Source organism: Hylobates moloch, unplaced genomic scaffold, assembly GCF_009828535.3.
Source record: "Hylobates moloch isolate HMO894 unplaced genomic scaffold, HMol_V3 SCAFFOLD_9, whole genome shotgun sequence".
In the NCBI taxonomy this organism is placed as follows: Eukaryota; Metazoa; Chordata; class Mammalia; order Primates; family Hylobatidae; genus Hylobates; species Hylobates moloch.
Window position 1 is genome coordinate 65,243,298 of NW_026652284.1, and position 14,938 is coordinate 65,258,235.

At 34.9% G+C, this 14,938-nt stretch overlaps 1 protein-coding gene across 23 annotated transcripts in view; it reads left to right on the forward strand.

Moving 5' to 3' along the window:
- RALYL (RALY RNA binding protein like) overlaps positions 1-14,938 on the forward strand; it is a 751,296-nt gene that overhangs the window by 629,314 nt on the left and 107,044 nt on the right. The window lies entirely within an intron of this gene.

The window sequence follows — 14,938 nt, forward strand, 5'->3', positions numbered from 1 at the left end:
TAATTTTAATTCTATATTCAATAAAAATGTGTGAATTATATTAATGAATACCTCACTGCTAAATATTGCATAGTTCAGTCCACTGCCCGTCAGTGTCTTAAAGTATTTGTTAATAGGCACTGGTGAAAGTTGCTTTCACCCTCATAGGCTTGGACACTTACAAGCTAGATGTGTTAGTTTAGGCAATTACTCTTTTTTTTTTTTAATACTTTAGGGTACATGTACACAACGTGCAGGTTTGTTACATATGCATACATGTGCCATGTTGGTGTACTGCACCCATTAACTCATCATTTACATTAGGTATATCTCCTAATGCTATCCCTCCGCCCTCCCCCCACCCCACAACAGGCCCCAGTGTGTGATGTTCCCCTTCCTGTGTCCAAGTGTTCTCATTGTTCAATTCCCACCTATGAGTGAGAACATGCAGTGCTTGATTTTTTATCCTTGCGATAGTTTGCTGAGAATGATGGTTTCCAGCTTCATCCATGTCCCCACTTAAACTCCCAAGCTTCAGATTCTTGTTTGCGAAATGGAGATTAAAAGATTTAGATAATTTATATCAAACATTTAGCACAGTTTTTGACACATAAGAATTGCTCATAAATGTTAGCTATTATTACAGTTCTGGAAGGTATATTTGTGCATCATGTTCTAAAGAGTCAATCAGAAAGCTTTAAAATAGTTCATAGAATAAATCTCCATTTTTATAGGCAGTGCTTTGCTTTGAGTTACATTATAAAAAACAAAAGAAAAACCAACAGAAGTTATTATAATGGGGAAAGATAAAAATTGTCATGAAATGAGTTATCAAGCAATATGAGTACAGATGTTTCAGATTTTAATGATGAATACTAGTAATTGTCATTTAAATTTTTTAAGTAGAAATATTGATACATTTTTAATATGCATCTCATCTTAATATAAATTGGGGAGCCAAATTCTTCCCCGGATAAATGTGCTGTACTAATTTTGAAATAAAATTGTTTGGTCACAACATAGACCCAATCTGAATATTGCAGTGGAAAAAAAACTGTCAAAGAAAGTTACAAGAAATTATTTCCTTACTGAGAAAAATCATGGACTTGTGAAAAGAAGTTGAGTGAAATCTCAGGTCTCTGGTCTGCAACTATATATATGATATAAAAAGAACTTTCTTCATATGCATCAGGAAATGATTTCTAAAATAACGTCATTGAGGGGGGAAAAAAAACTGTTACTTCTTTGTTCATTTAATGTAGTTTCCCTCTAATACACCTAGAGTGAGGCATGAAAGCTCATCCCAAAGTGTGATTCTGTTTGCGCAGGTAGATCAACAGATGCAGTGTTTTCCAACGCTACCTAGTTGATTCTAATACCAGACCAGTGGGGCCTGGGAGCCATCATCTACAGGGTGATTTCATCCCCCTCCATGGTTTTCCATACACACATGCACAAGCTGTCATTGTAAACACTTATCATCTCTGGAGTCCCTTCAGAAAATCTTTCTTTGAAATATAATGTCCCACAATCCCTCCCTGTTTTAAATGCATGTGATGGAGGCAGCCACATTGAACTAGAACTATCTTGGAGTTCACTCAGCAGAGACCAGGATAGATGCAAAGAGCCCAGAATATATGCCATGGAAGCCTCCACACTGCCTATGCAGAAGTACATATAAATTCATTCTGATGTCATCTTAGACCTAAGGCTGGGATCATAATAAATTTTAAACTTCAAAATATTAAATAATATAAATTCAGTATTTAATAAATATTCATTAAATAATATTTTCTATTTTAAACTATTATAAGTATCTTATATTTACTATTTACATATTTATTAAATATATTTAAATTATAAATACCTAATATTGAATGTTTATATTATAAATAAAATATATTTATAAAATAAATTTGAATATTAAAATTCTTGCCCATCTTAACATTTTTTAGGATGTTAAGCAACCTTGTTTTTTAATGGAGGGCTTAAGTTTGGGGGCTCATATTCTAAACATCCTTGAAACATTATATTTTAGAGCAATTAACATAATAAAATTCTGCTAGGAGAATGCTTCCTTTCAACGCTGCATCAGATAGAATCTGATCTTGGAAATAAGCTGAGAGAAAACAGAATGTGATCTTGGAAATAAGCTGAGAGGAAATAGGCATCAAGTTTGCATTTAGAAAGGTGAATAAGGCCAGGCGCGGTGGCTTGTGCCTGGAATCCCAGCACTTTGGGAGGCCGAGCAGGCAGATCACGAGGTCAGGAGATCCAGACCATCCTGGCCAACATGGTGAAACCCCGGCTCTACCAAAAATACAAAAATTAGCTGGACATGGTGGCGTACGCCTGTAATCCTAGCTGGGGCAGGAGAATCATTTGAACCGGGGAGTCAGAGGTTGCAGTGAGCCGGGATCGTGCCACTGTACTCCAGCCTGGCGACAGAGAGAGACTCCGTCTCAAAAAAAAAAAAGAAAGAAAAAAAAAAGAAAGAAAAGAAAAGAAAGGTGAATAAGCACAGAGTGATCATCCCAATTGAGATTCTAATATATAAATCTTAGTTTAAATAATGGTTTTAACCACTGTTGCCTTGAAAAAGTTATTTACAACTTTTTAATAAAAAATACAGATGAGAAGGAATCAAAAATCCTTCATTTGAAGACTGAATTTCCATTTTAAAGTTACTTCAAAAAATGCATGAAGTTTCTTCAAGCACTGACTGTTGATACCTTGCAGACACTGCGCCACTTTGAGCATACACTCACAGCACCAAAGGAAACTGTCCACATGAATTATTTCTTCTACTTCTTCAGCATGAAGTTGAACTTTTTAAGAAGACTTTAATATGAATTAGTTGTATTTTGAAATTAAATATCGATTTATACCAATTTTTCATTTGATGAATTTTTTCATAAGTAGCTTTATATGAGGATGCTTATTACATGGGTAAAAAAAACTTTAGATTTTGTTCACGGTATCACAATAATTTAAATAACTCAGAACAATTTAAAAGTTATATTGATTTATCTCACAATATATTATTTCCCAGGTTTGGTTAGAAGATCTTCAAGAATACATCACCGGGTCAGGGGCGGGGGTATGGTTAATGGATACAAAAAAAAATTAGAAAGAATGAATAAGACCTATTTGATTGCACAACAGGGTGACTATAGTCAATAATTAATAACATAATTGTACATCTTAAGTAACTATAAGAGTGTAATTGGATTGTTTGTAACACAAAGCGTAAATGTTTTGGAGAATGGATACCACATTCTCCCTGACGTGATTATTACACATTGCATGCCTGTGTGAAAATATCTCATGTACCCCACAAATATATATGCCTACTATGTACCCACTAAAGTTAACATTAGAAAATTTAAAATTATAAAAATAAATAAGAAAAAAGAATACATCAATGATAAAAATATCAGAATTATTACATTTATCTCTATTGAAGCACTGACTATGCATGAGCTAAGCATGGACCGGCCAAGCCTGGATCTCCTAAGTCCTTTGAGATGCACAGGATCTGTTCTAATAAATCCAAACAAGAGAGAGTAAATACTGTTAAGGCAACAAAGCTTGCCCTGCATCCAAAAATGACCTTATAATTGCTAACAGCTGTAGTTTGTGAAACCATTTTCCTTGAGGGATATTTTCTCCCTTTTCTTTCCGGTCTTGAAGTAGAATTTAGATCTTCAGTATACTTCTGCTGTTATGAAAACTGTATTAAACCTTGACGTTCTTATTAGGTTAAAGATTCACATGATTTTACATTTATCCAGGTTTTGTAGGAAACCTCATATTTAGTAACAGATGCTATATATTATTATAGTATTAGCCACTTGCTCTAAGAGCCCAAGTTCTGTAATTTGATTTCCTTCCTCTGAATCCCATTCTGTCACTTCCTAGATAGATGGATTTGGCAATTTGTTTAACTTTGCTGAGTCTCCATTTGCTCACCTAAGGTAGTAACTAATCTTTTATTATTATTATTATTATTAAAGTAATTTCTTTTGAGACAGGGTCTTACTCTGTCTCCCAGGTTGGAGTGCAGTGGTGCAATCACAGTCACTGCAGCCTCAACCTCCCAGGCTCAAGTGATCCTCCCTCCTCAGCTTCCCAAGTAGCTGGTACTACAGGCATGAGCCACCACACCTGGCTAATTCTTATCTTTTGTAGAAATGGGGGTCTCACTGTGTTGGACAGGCTGGTCTTAAACTCCTGGTTTCAAGCAATCTTCCCACCTCACCCTCCAAAAGTGCTGGGATTACAGGCATGAGCCATCATGCTGGGTCATAACTAACTCTTAACAGCTGTTATGAATGAGATAGTACTTAGTGTCTGACACATAGTAAACAAACAGGAAATAAATACCAATTATTAAAAACATTCTATGCAGCAATTAAGTTATATTATAAATCTTTTCTAAAGTTTCACTGAATTGCAGAAATGTTAACCAATTGAATCCAAAGGCCTGAATATTTTAGAAGTGTTAAGAGAATCCAATTCTCAGTTCAGAGGAGAGTGAAATCAGCACAGGAGTGATAGACTGCCTTACTAGGGCAGATCATTGAGGAAGAGAGACAAGAAAAAACAAAACAGCAGCCTAAAGACAGGAAGACAATTCCAGGCTGTACTTAGAGTGATATAAAATATGGAGTACAATATTAAAAACTTTAATAATAGGAACATGAAAGAGGGAAAGCAATACTGATTTAGGGATGGTTGGTAGTAGAGCACATAAAAGCAAAAGCAGATTTATATTAATGCCATCAAATGATAGCTGTCTATCAAGCATTTAGGAATTGAGAAGTTAAAGAAACTGATCAAAATATTAGGAAAATTTCCAAGACAAAAGTTAAGACCAGAGTTTTTCTTCAAGGTGAGGTAAGAATTCAATAAGGAGCTATTAAAATGGCATTCCTGGGAGACAGAGTTGGATGAGTGGCAGCAGAGAAGGCACCGAATCCAGCGTATCAGACATTCCAGTCTAGTGAGCTAGGAAGATTCAGGAAAAGACAAAAGATAAGATTGGCAAATTCAGGGAGAATTTGTATTGAGAAATTATCCTAACACAAGGAGCTTTCTGCTCATTGTATGGGTGAAATGGAGCCATTCAATGATGTGTACCTACTTGGCTGTTTTGCTTTTAACTGAAGAGTGATATTATCCAAAGTGAGCCACTTATAAAGCAGTTGCAGAAGTTCAGGCATGACTTGAAAAGATGCAGGACTTGAATAGAATGAAATACGAATGTAAAGAAAATGCCTGATGAAATAGCATTTTCTTTAAGAATGTCGAAATCAGTGAGTGAGTGATGTCTTAAAGTTTTCTCAGTTAGACTTGATGGGATCACGGTGACAGTATGACAAGCTAAAATCCATGCGTAGTGTTGAAACTAAGGGAAGGTTAACAAGAAATTGTCCCTAAGCTTTAAATATGCCCATTTAACATCATGGAATTACTAATGGCCAATTCAATGCCTGTCTTTTGATGATGCTGTTTCAATTTTCTCTCTGTCTGCAGGGAAAAAGCGATAAGGAGATAAAGCCAATTTTCTTCTAAAAAATCTACTTTTTTGGGTTTTGTTTAGACTCAGACAGTGCTACCACAAAATTAATGATTTCTTTACCAACTGCATTTGCTTCACTTTTTTCCCCAAAGCCCTCCAGGCTACTCCTCTGGAGAGTACACAAAGTTTCCACAGCACTATTTTTGTAATCTAAAGCAGTTGTGCTTTCAGGCCTGATACTACAACTGTAATTTTAATTTATCAACCTGCCAGTCAGTGAAATGCTGTAAAAACATTTGAAAGCTTAAACCCATCATTTATTTCTGCACCTGTCAATGACACTTTTCTGTGCTTGTCAAAATCATTTAAACTGCACTATGATGGCATATACAATATCACCAATAAATTGGGTAATCAATCATGTATGTGCATATTTTGACAGTGGCGTGTTGAATGCATGGGCTCCTGGATGCATTTGTAAGAAGTAGGAGCTCATTACTGTTCAATAGTAAAATACAGTAGAGTCATCAAAAAGAGTCTCCCTCAGTCTTTTACAATTAAAAAAATGTCTTAAGAAACAGAGGGGCTGATTGTGCCTGAAATGGCTTTTATTTCTTCAGCAAAATGTTCTCCTCGGGGAAAAGGAAGTAATTGCAGATTATAGCAGGCAGGAATATAGTGTTACATGGAGGGAAGAAAATGTATAGGATCATTAAATAGATTTATTTAAGTTCTGCTTATAAAGCAAGCAGTGGTGCAGTACTTTATAGCTGATGATATTTCAAAAGAGTGTTATCAGCACTTCCACCACTATCTAATTTGTTCATATAATAAATGTCACATTAAACCCAATATCACAATTCATATCAGTTTTACTTCAAAAATTGGTATCATTATATATCATAGGCAACCCTGCCTCAAAAAAATTTTGATGAGATCTTTCATCACAATAAATTATGGAATTTAAAAAATCAAACTATTAGAGAGAGAGAAAACATGTTCAATCATTAAATCCACTCAACCCAGTAACAATTTGATGTCATTTAGGCTGTGTTTCTAAGATAAAATGTTGTCAAAATTGTAACTTAAATATTCTCTAAATAATCTAACAGTACCCTCTGAACTCTTGGTTGTTCAGAGGGTACAGTTAGATTATTTACAGAATATAGAGCAATCCTCACCATTTATTTATTTTTAAAAAGCAAATCTTATGAGAAACCCTTTAAAATCTATGAAGGATTTATGACCACTTCATGGCATGCAACTCTAAATTAGCCAAACTAACTTATAGACATCAAATATTTCTACATAAGAAAATGAATCAGTAAACTTGACATGGATACGCTCTCACTCATGGGAAAGAACTAACCTTCAGTGATGTTTCAGAACCACATTTAAAACAAACAAAGCTTTGGGAGGTGTATTAATGTACACAGCCAGCACTGTTTCCTTATTGTTACTAGTACTGCTTTCCAGGAACGTGAATTTTGTTTTTTTAATTTTACTCGAAGTTCTGGGATACATGTGCTGAGCATGCAGGTTTGTTACATAGGTATACATGTGCGATGACAGTTTGCTGCACCTATCAACCTGTCATCTAGGTTTTAAGTCCCTCATGCAGTAGGTATTTGTCCTAATGCTCTCCCTCCCCTTTCCCCTCAACCCCTGACAGGCCCCGGTGTGTGATGTTCCCCTCCCTGTGTCCATGTGTTCTCATTGGAACATGAGGTTTTTAAGGTGTCATGCCACATTGGAAAGGGTAATCATATAGTCAGACTGTTGAAAGATATATTTGCTGAATGTGTATATGAATAAAATAGAAATGGCGGCTAAGATTAGATGTCATATGTAGAATCAATACTGCATGAAGAGAGTTGTTATTGCTTCAATTTAAAATAAGATCTTAGTCTCATATACTTTTAATATCAGTCCTGAAAAAATCACTAAAAATAATGCAAAATAAGTGCTTTGATTTCCCTTGACTACCTTCAACTTATCTCAAAGAAAGCTAATTAAGCTTACTTGAAGAGAACTCATTTCTCTTTTTTTAGCTCCAATAAATATACTCAAGACTGAATTTTCAATTAAATAATACTTGATTATCTAAATAATTTTTTGGCAGTTTAAAGAGCATTTATTTCAGACAGTTCAAAGTATTGACTATCCTTTGTGTTCTTCAATGAATTTTTATTGATTCTCATAAAGACAAAATAGATATCATCATTCATTTAATACTGAATAAGTGAGATACAGAGACATGATGATATCTCCATAAATAAACACAGAATATTGGTAGCCATTTTGGAATGGAGTCCAGTCTGGGACTTTTGCTTACAAAGCTGGCAATTTCATGTATTTTAACACCTCATGTTTTCTTCTGAGTTTCATCTGCACTTGAATGTCTAAATAATAGCTTTAATTATTCAGGAAAATAATCATGTATGTAGAAAGTTATTTATTGCTCTTAGAGCCATTGTGAATCCCACATTTGCACTATAAAAGTGCTAGCAAAAGTTTTAAAGCCTCATTTCCCAATCACATTCTGTTCATCCTGCCAGGAATGACTGATCTTTATTTCATCAATCTCAAAATGTGACCTTTTCGAAGCTTTTAATGACATTTTCGAAGTACAGAAATGCTTTTTGATTCAAAAGGATTTTCTACTTTATTCTGCAGAACAAATCAGCTATCACAGTACAATCAATAGCTGCCAACTATTAGCAAAAGCCACACATCACTTATACTTTAAGAGCTTATCAGGAAGAAAAAATGCATTGAGTGGCTATATTTTGGCATGCTAACTAAGGTAGATATCAAAATGAAAAGTCGATCCTCAAATGTTTCATGTTTTTAGAAAGGTTATTATTTCCTTAGTAAAAATTTCACTAGATCACATTCAAAATATACCATTAGAAGCTGCTGGCCACATTCAACTTCAAAATGAAATAATGTGCTTGTAGTTTTATTCAGTGTTAGGCAACCAACTACAGTTTCCCCTTAGCTTCAATGAAAAGAGATATAAAAGATGAAACACTTGTTGAGACATTTCTTCCAGATATTGGCTAAATTATCGTATCATGCAAGTGGTATTTCAGTTAAGTGTATGTTATAGCCCAATTGGATACTAAAAGTCTTGAAAGCCTTTTTAAAAGTGAGGTTCTCTAGAGAAGTTATTTTAAAAATGTATTCTGTAAATCATGAGCCTTTGATTATCCAGCCCATGGCAGGCTAAGCCCTCCAAATTCCCATGTAAAGCCACCAAGTCACGAATTAAGGGATTGCCCAATAAATCAAAGCATTCATTCCTAATTTTCTTAAGTTGCCAGGTTTTCGTTTGAAGCTCTTGAGAAAGGATTTGATAGCATTGCTGCCCTTTCTGTGAAGAATAGCTAATTTCATTAAGTGCATCAATTCAACATTTGAAGGGCACTGTGTATGCGCAAAATAGTATATGATAATAATGTCAGTTGCTGTTCTAAACTAGCCTGATAGACAGGGATAGTTTCCTACTATTGTGATTAAAAATTGAGCTTTCTTTCCGTATTACAAAGATAATAACACCAAGTCATCATTGATAGGGAATTTAGTAAAATATTTAGGCATTTATTTTGGCAATGTAAGATGAAGAGTAGTATCAAAATCATTTAGACTTAACTAACAATATGTCTTCAAAAAATTATGCAATGCACTTTGTTTTTAAAAGCATCATTAATTGCCTAACAGTACCCGCCAAACTACAAATCAGGGGTTAAAAACAGGAAGTAGATCTTATGCTGCCATTTCATTCTAACCAAGACTTTATTTCCAGTATCTTCATTGTTATTTTTGAATATCAATTCAGTTATATTTAGATAAAATTTATTCAGTGCAAAATTCCATTTATGTTATATTGGTAGGTGCAAAGCAAGATGCGAGGTGCACTAAACTGCTGCTTCATCTCATAGTGGATTCAGTAAAGCAGTGCCAATCAATGAATTGTTTTTACCATTTCATTTCAGAAAGTAGGAGTAAGCATTTTAAAATGTATCGCATGTTTATATGGCTATGATATTGAAATGTATGATTTTTGTACAAAGTATCAGACTGTGATAGATTGGAAATATTTTAAATAAAAAATAAAAATTTAGTTCTTTACCACAATAAGCCAGCAAGCCCTAGACAAGACTACATCTTTGCCTTTGGGGAGGTTGTAATCTAATAAACAGGACAAAACAAATAAGTTGGTGTCTATAATATAAGGCATTGCTTGGGAATTCTAATCTGCTGAAGAAGACAAAATAAAAATGAACAGATAGCTGTAACATAAGTCATTCCTTGAAGACTCTTGAAAGAGAGGAAATAAAAGGTTGTAGGACTAGTGGTACATAATGGCACACATAGCCAGGTGGGTTTAGTTTCTTTTTGGAGATGGATAGTACCACCATTCATCTTAAAAGAGACACTGGATGACATGCCTGGAAAATTAAACAATGACTATATCAAGGGAGACTAGAAAGCCCTGAATATGTTTTAACTTCTCTTCAACTCCCCTCTCCCTTTCTCACCCCTCCCGCCTCTGCCTTCTTATCTTACTTTCTCTCTCTCCTCCTTGACCCCTCTTTATTTTCCTCTCACTCTCCTTCTTTTCTTCTCTCTTTCCTCTTCTCTTCCTTTCCTTCTCTCTTCCTCTCTCCTCACATTCTCTCCTTGTCCTACTTCTTCCCTCTACTTCTTTATCTCTCTCTATTCCTCCTTCTTTCAGCTTCTCTATATTTTTTCTTCATTTTAAAATATGCATGCCTTCCATCAGAAGAGAATACCTCAAAATATTAAGAGGCATCTGTGACAAAACCACCACCAACATCATATTGAACAGACAAAAACTGGAAGCATTCCCCCAACACCTGGAACAAGACAAGTATGCCCACTCTGAGCACTCCCATTCAACAAGGTACTAGAAGTGCTAGCCAGAGCAATCAGTCAGGAGAAAAAAATACAAGTCATACATATAGGAAAATAAACTATGTCTCTTCACAGATGACATGATTTTATACCTAGAATGCCCTAAAGACTCCACCAAAAGGCTCCTGCAACTGATATGCCACTTCAGCAAAGTTTCAGCCCACAAAATCAGTGTACAAAAATCAGTAGCATTTCTATATACCAATAATGTTCAATTTGAGAACCAAATCAAGAATGCAATCCCATTTACAATAGCTGCAAAAAAAAAAAAATAAGTAAACCAAGGAATACATCTAACCAAGGAGGTGAGAGATCTCTACAAGGAGAACTACGAAACACTGTTCAAAGAAATCATACCTGACACAAACAAATGGAAAAACATTCTATGGCTCATGAGTTGGAAAAAATCAATATCTTTAAAATGGCCACACTGCCCAAAGCAACCTATAGATCCAGCACTATTCCTGTCAAACTACCAACATTATTTTTCTCAGAACTAGAAAAAGCTATTTTAAAATTCAAAGGAAACCAAAAAAAGAGCCTGAATATCCAAAACAATCCTAAGTAAAAAGAACAAAGCCAGAGGCATTACATTACCTGACTTCAAACTACACTATAAGGCTACAGTAACCGAAACAGCATGGTACTGGTACAAAAACAGACAACAGACCCATGGAACAGAATGGAGAACCTGGAAATAAAGCCACACACCTACAGCTATCTGATCTTTGACAAAGTCAACAAAAATAAGCGTTGGGGAATGGACTTCCTATTCAATAAATGGTGTTGGGATAGCTGGCTAACCATATGCAGAAGAATGAATCTGGACTGCTACCTTTCACCATATACAAAAATTAACTCAAATTGGATTAAATATTTAAATATAAGACCTCAAACTATAAGAATCTTAGAAAATGCCATTCTGGACATCAGCCTTGGGAAAGAATTCATGGCTAAGTTCTCAAAAGCAATCGCAATGAAAACAAAAATTGAGAAGTGGGGCCTAATGAAACTCAAGAGCTTCTGCATGCAAGAGAAACTATCAAGGAAGTAAACAGACAACCTAAAGAATGGGAGAAAAATATTCACAAACTACACATCTAACAAAATTCTAATATCCGGAATGTATAAGGAACTTAAATCATCAAGCAAAAAAACAACCCCATTAAAAAGAAGGCAAAGGACATGAACAGACATTTCTCAAAGGAAGACATACAGGCTGCCAATAAACATATGAGTAAATGGTCATCATCACTAATCTTCAGAGAAATGCAGATCAAAACCACAATGAAATACCATCTCACTGCAGTCAGAATGGCTATTATTAAAAAAATCAAAAAACACAGATGTTGGCAAGGCTGTGGAGAAAAGGGAACACTCATACGCTGTTGGTGGGAATGTAAGTTAGTTCAGCCACTGTGGAAAGCAGTCTGGAGATTTTTCAAAGAACTTAAAATAGAACTACCATTCAACCCAGCAATCCCATTACGGGGTATATATCCAAAAGTAAACAAAGTGTTTTACCAAAAAGACACATGCACTTGCATGTTTATCACAGCACTATTTACAATAGCAAAGACATGACCAGGTGCGGTGGCTCACACCCGTAATCCCAGCAATTTGGAAGGCCGAAGCAGGCGGATCACCTGAGGTCAGGAGTTCAAGTCCAGCCTGGCCAACATGGTGAAACCCCATCTCTACTAAAAATACAAAAATTAGCTGGGCGTGGTGGTGCCTGACTGTAATCCCAGCTTCTTGGGAGGCCGAGGCAGGAGAACTGCTTGAACCCAGGAAGCAGAGGTTGCAGTGAGTCAAGATTGTGCCACTGTACTCCAGCCTGGGAGATAAAGCAAGATCCATCTCAAAAAACAAAAATATAGCAAAGACATGGCATCAACCTAAGTGTCCATCAATATGGGCTGGAAAAAGAAAACGTGGTACATATACACCATGGAATACTACACAGACATGAAAAATAATAAAATTATGTCCTTTGCAGCAACATGGATGTAGCTGGAGGTCATTATCCAAAGTGAATTAATGCAGGAACAAAAAAAAATATATTGAATGTTCTTACTTATAACAAGGAGCTAAACATTGGCTACTCATAAACATAAAGATGGCAGCAGCAGAATCTAGGAACTACTAGAGGGGGAAAGGGAGGGAGGGCGGAAGTTTGAAGAACTGCTGGGTACCATGGTCACTATCTAGGTGATGGGATCAATCATACTCCAAACCTCAGCATCATAAAATACACCCAAGTAAGAAAACTACACATGTATCCCCTGAATCTGAAAAAAAATGCATGCCTTCAACAAGGAGCTTTCTTTGCTTTGCAATAGAGCTCACTATTGGAAGGAAAATTAATGTATGTTAAATGTTTGCTGGGTATCAGAAATAACATAAGTTCCTAATACTCCAGCCTGTTCTCTTGCTCTTGCTTTGCAGTTGAGAAAAAAATTTTACCAGTAGCTTAATGAAAAATTTAAAATACTATGGTATACCAAAAATATCATCATTTTTTAATATTAGGCCAGTATGAGACTGCTGTCTGTTTGGGAATTAGCAGTTTATCATCTCTAAGGAAATTAGTCATCCCAAAAGACAATCAAATGTTGACATTTGACATGTCCAGTAAACTACTAGGACCTTTCATCATCATGCTCCAATGAGGCCCACCAGTCAATAAGCCCTGCCCACATGTACATCTACACACTCATACACACACCCACCCTCACACATACGCCCAAACACACCCCCACCCCCCACACACACTCACAAAGCTGACAGCCAGGTTTTTGATGCCTTGCCCTGAAATATAACCTAATCAACAAGGAAAGAATCACCAGACGTTTGGGGAAATACTCTAACATGGAAGAAAATCCCAGAGAAAATCAGATTTCCACAGAAATAGGGGAAATATAGAGAGTACAAAACCAAACAAAAATACTAAAAAACTTATAATTAATGCCCCTAGAAATAGGAAAATGTATCTACATTTAAAAGTATTACTTAAAAGAATATAAGAAGAACAAGAAAAATCTTCTTAGAAATTAAAAACGTTATAGCAGAAATGAAAAATTTAATAAAAGTTTGAAATATGAACTTAAAAGATCAAAAAGATAAACAGATGGAAAATAGTAAAGAAAGGGTTTTTAAACAATCAGACCCTTGCTCCAGGGGTTCAATATCAAGCTAATAGTGTTTTCACAAAGAGAAAACTTAGAGGACAACATTATTCAATCAGAATACAAGAAAATATCCTAAAACTGAAAGATACGAGAGTTCCAATAAAATATGCTCAGCACAACAAATGAAAGATGACCCAAACTAAAACAGTTTACTGTATATAAGACCTTAAACGTCTAAATAGAGGAATAAAAGCCACATACAAAGACAGAATGAGAATAACATCAAATTTTTCAAGATTAGAACGTGCAGACAATAGAAGAATGCCTTTAAATGTCTTTTGATCACATGAATAGACTTATTGTAACATGGAATGCTCAAGATTAGTGCCAGGAAAGTATCTAATTCTGACTTCAACTTTTAAAATAATTAAAATCAATAAAATCAAAACAGGATAGTTACCAGAATAATAGTGCCATTATAACCACATTAAAAAGAAAAGCTTCCATCAAAATTTTACGGTATGACAAATCCAGTAAAATATATTTTATTAAATATTGCATTCCACTGAATTTTGTAATATTCCATTTTTTGATGAAAATGTTATTCAGAAGAGAGGCTTCAGATAAAAAGAAAAATTGGAGTAGAAATACATACGTTGAGATTTCCCAATTTTACCATTAAAAGTACCTTAGATGTCCTGCAATAATTGTTCATAGGTATCTTTAACAAATGAATAATTATTAATATATTTCACAGATAAGCCTCTTGGTACTTTTTATTGACATAGAACTGTATAAACTGTTAGTAAAACATTTAAATTGTTTTACTTTGAATCTCCTCACATTTTATAAGTTAGTTTTCATTTCTTCTGCTTCTTTAAAAGGCGTGGCCAGGTTTGTCCATAATAGGATCAACAAATGTTGAACTGCACTATATTTGTATAATAACTAATTTATCCAATTTAATATGTGGGAAATTATACCTCTCTGTGTATTTAGATATGTTTATTTGAAACAAATATAATTAATTTTATGCATGTGATAAGAATCAGCCTATTAAATGTATACCTTTTAAAAAATAAGCAGCACAGATAGCAGATACAGAACTCTTTGCTGTCAGTACTCTTGACTACCAAGAAATGAAGCCACACTCTAAAAAAATGCAATGCAAGAAAAGATTCAAGTTATCCCTTTGGGTAAAAATCATCCCCTTAATAATATTCATTTGTAGTCTAAATTCACAGTATATCCCATCAGCCCAAGGTAATCTTCTCAAATGTCATTATACTTGCAGTATTATAATTTTTTTTCAGGCCAGTATTTATAGAGGTGACCGGGCTACAGCAACAAAACATTTTAACTC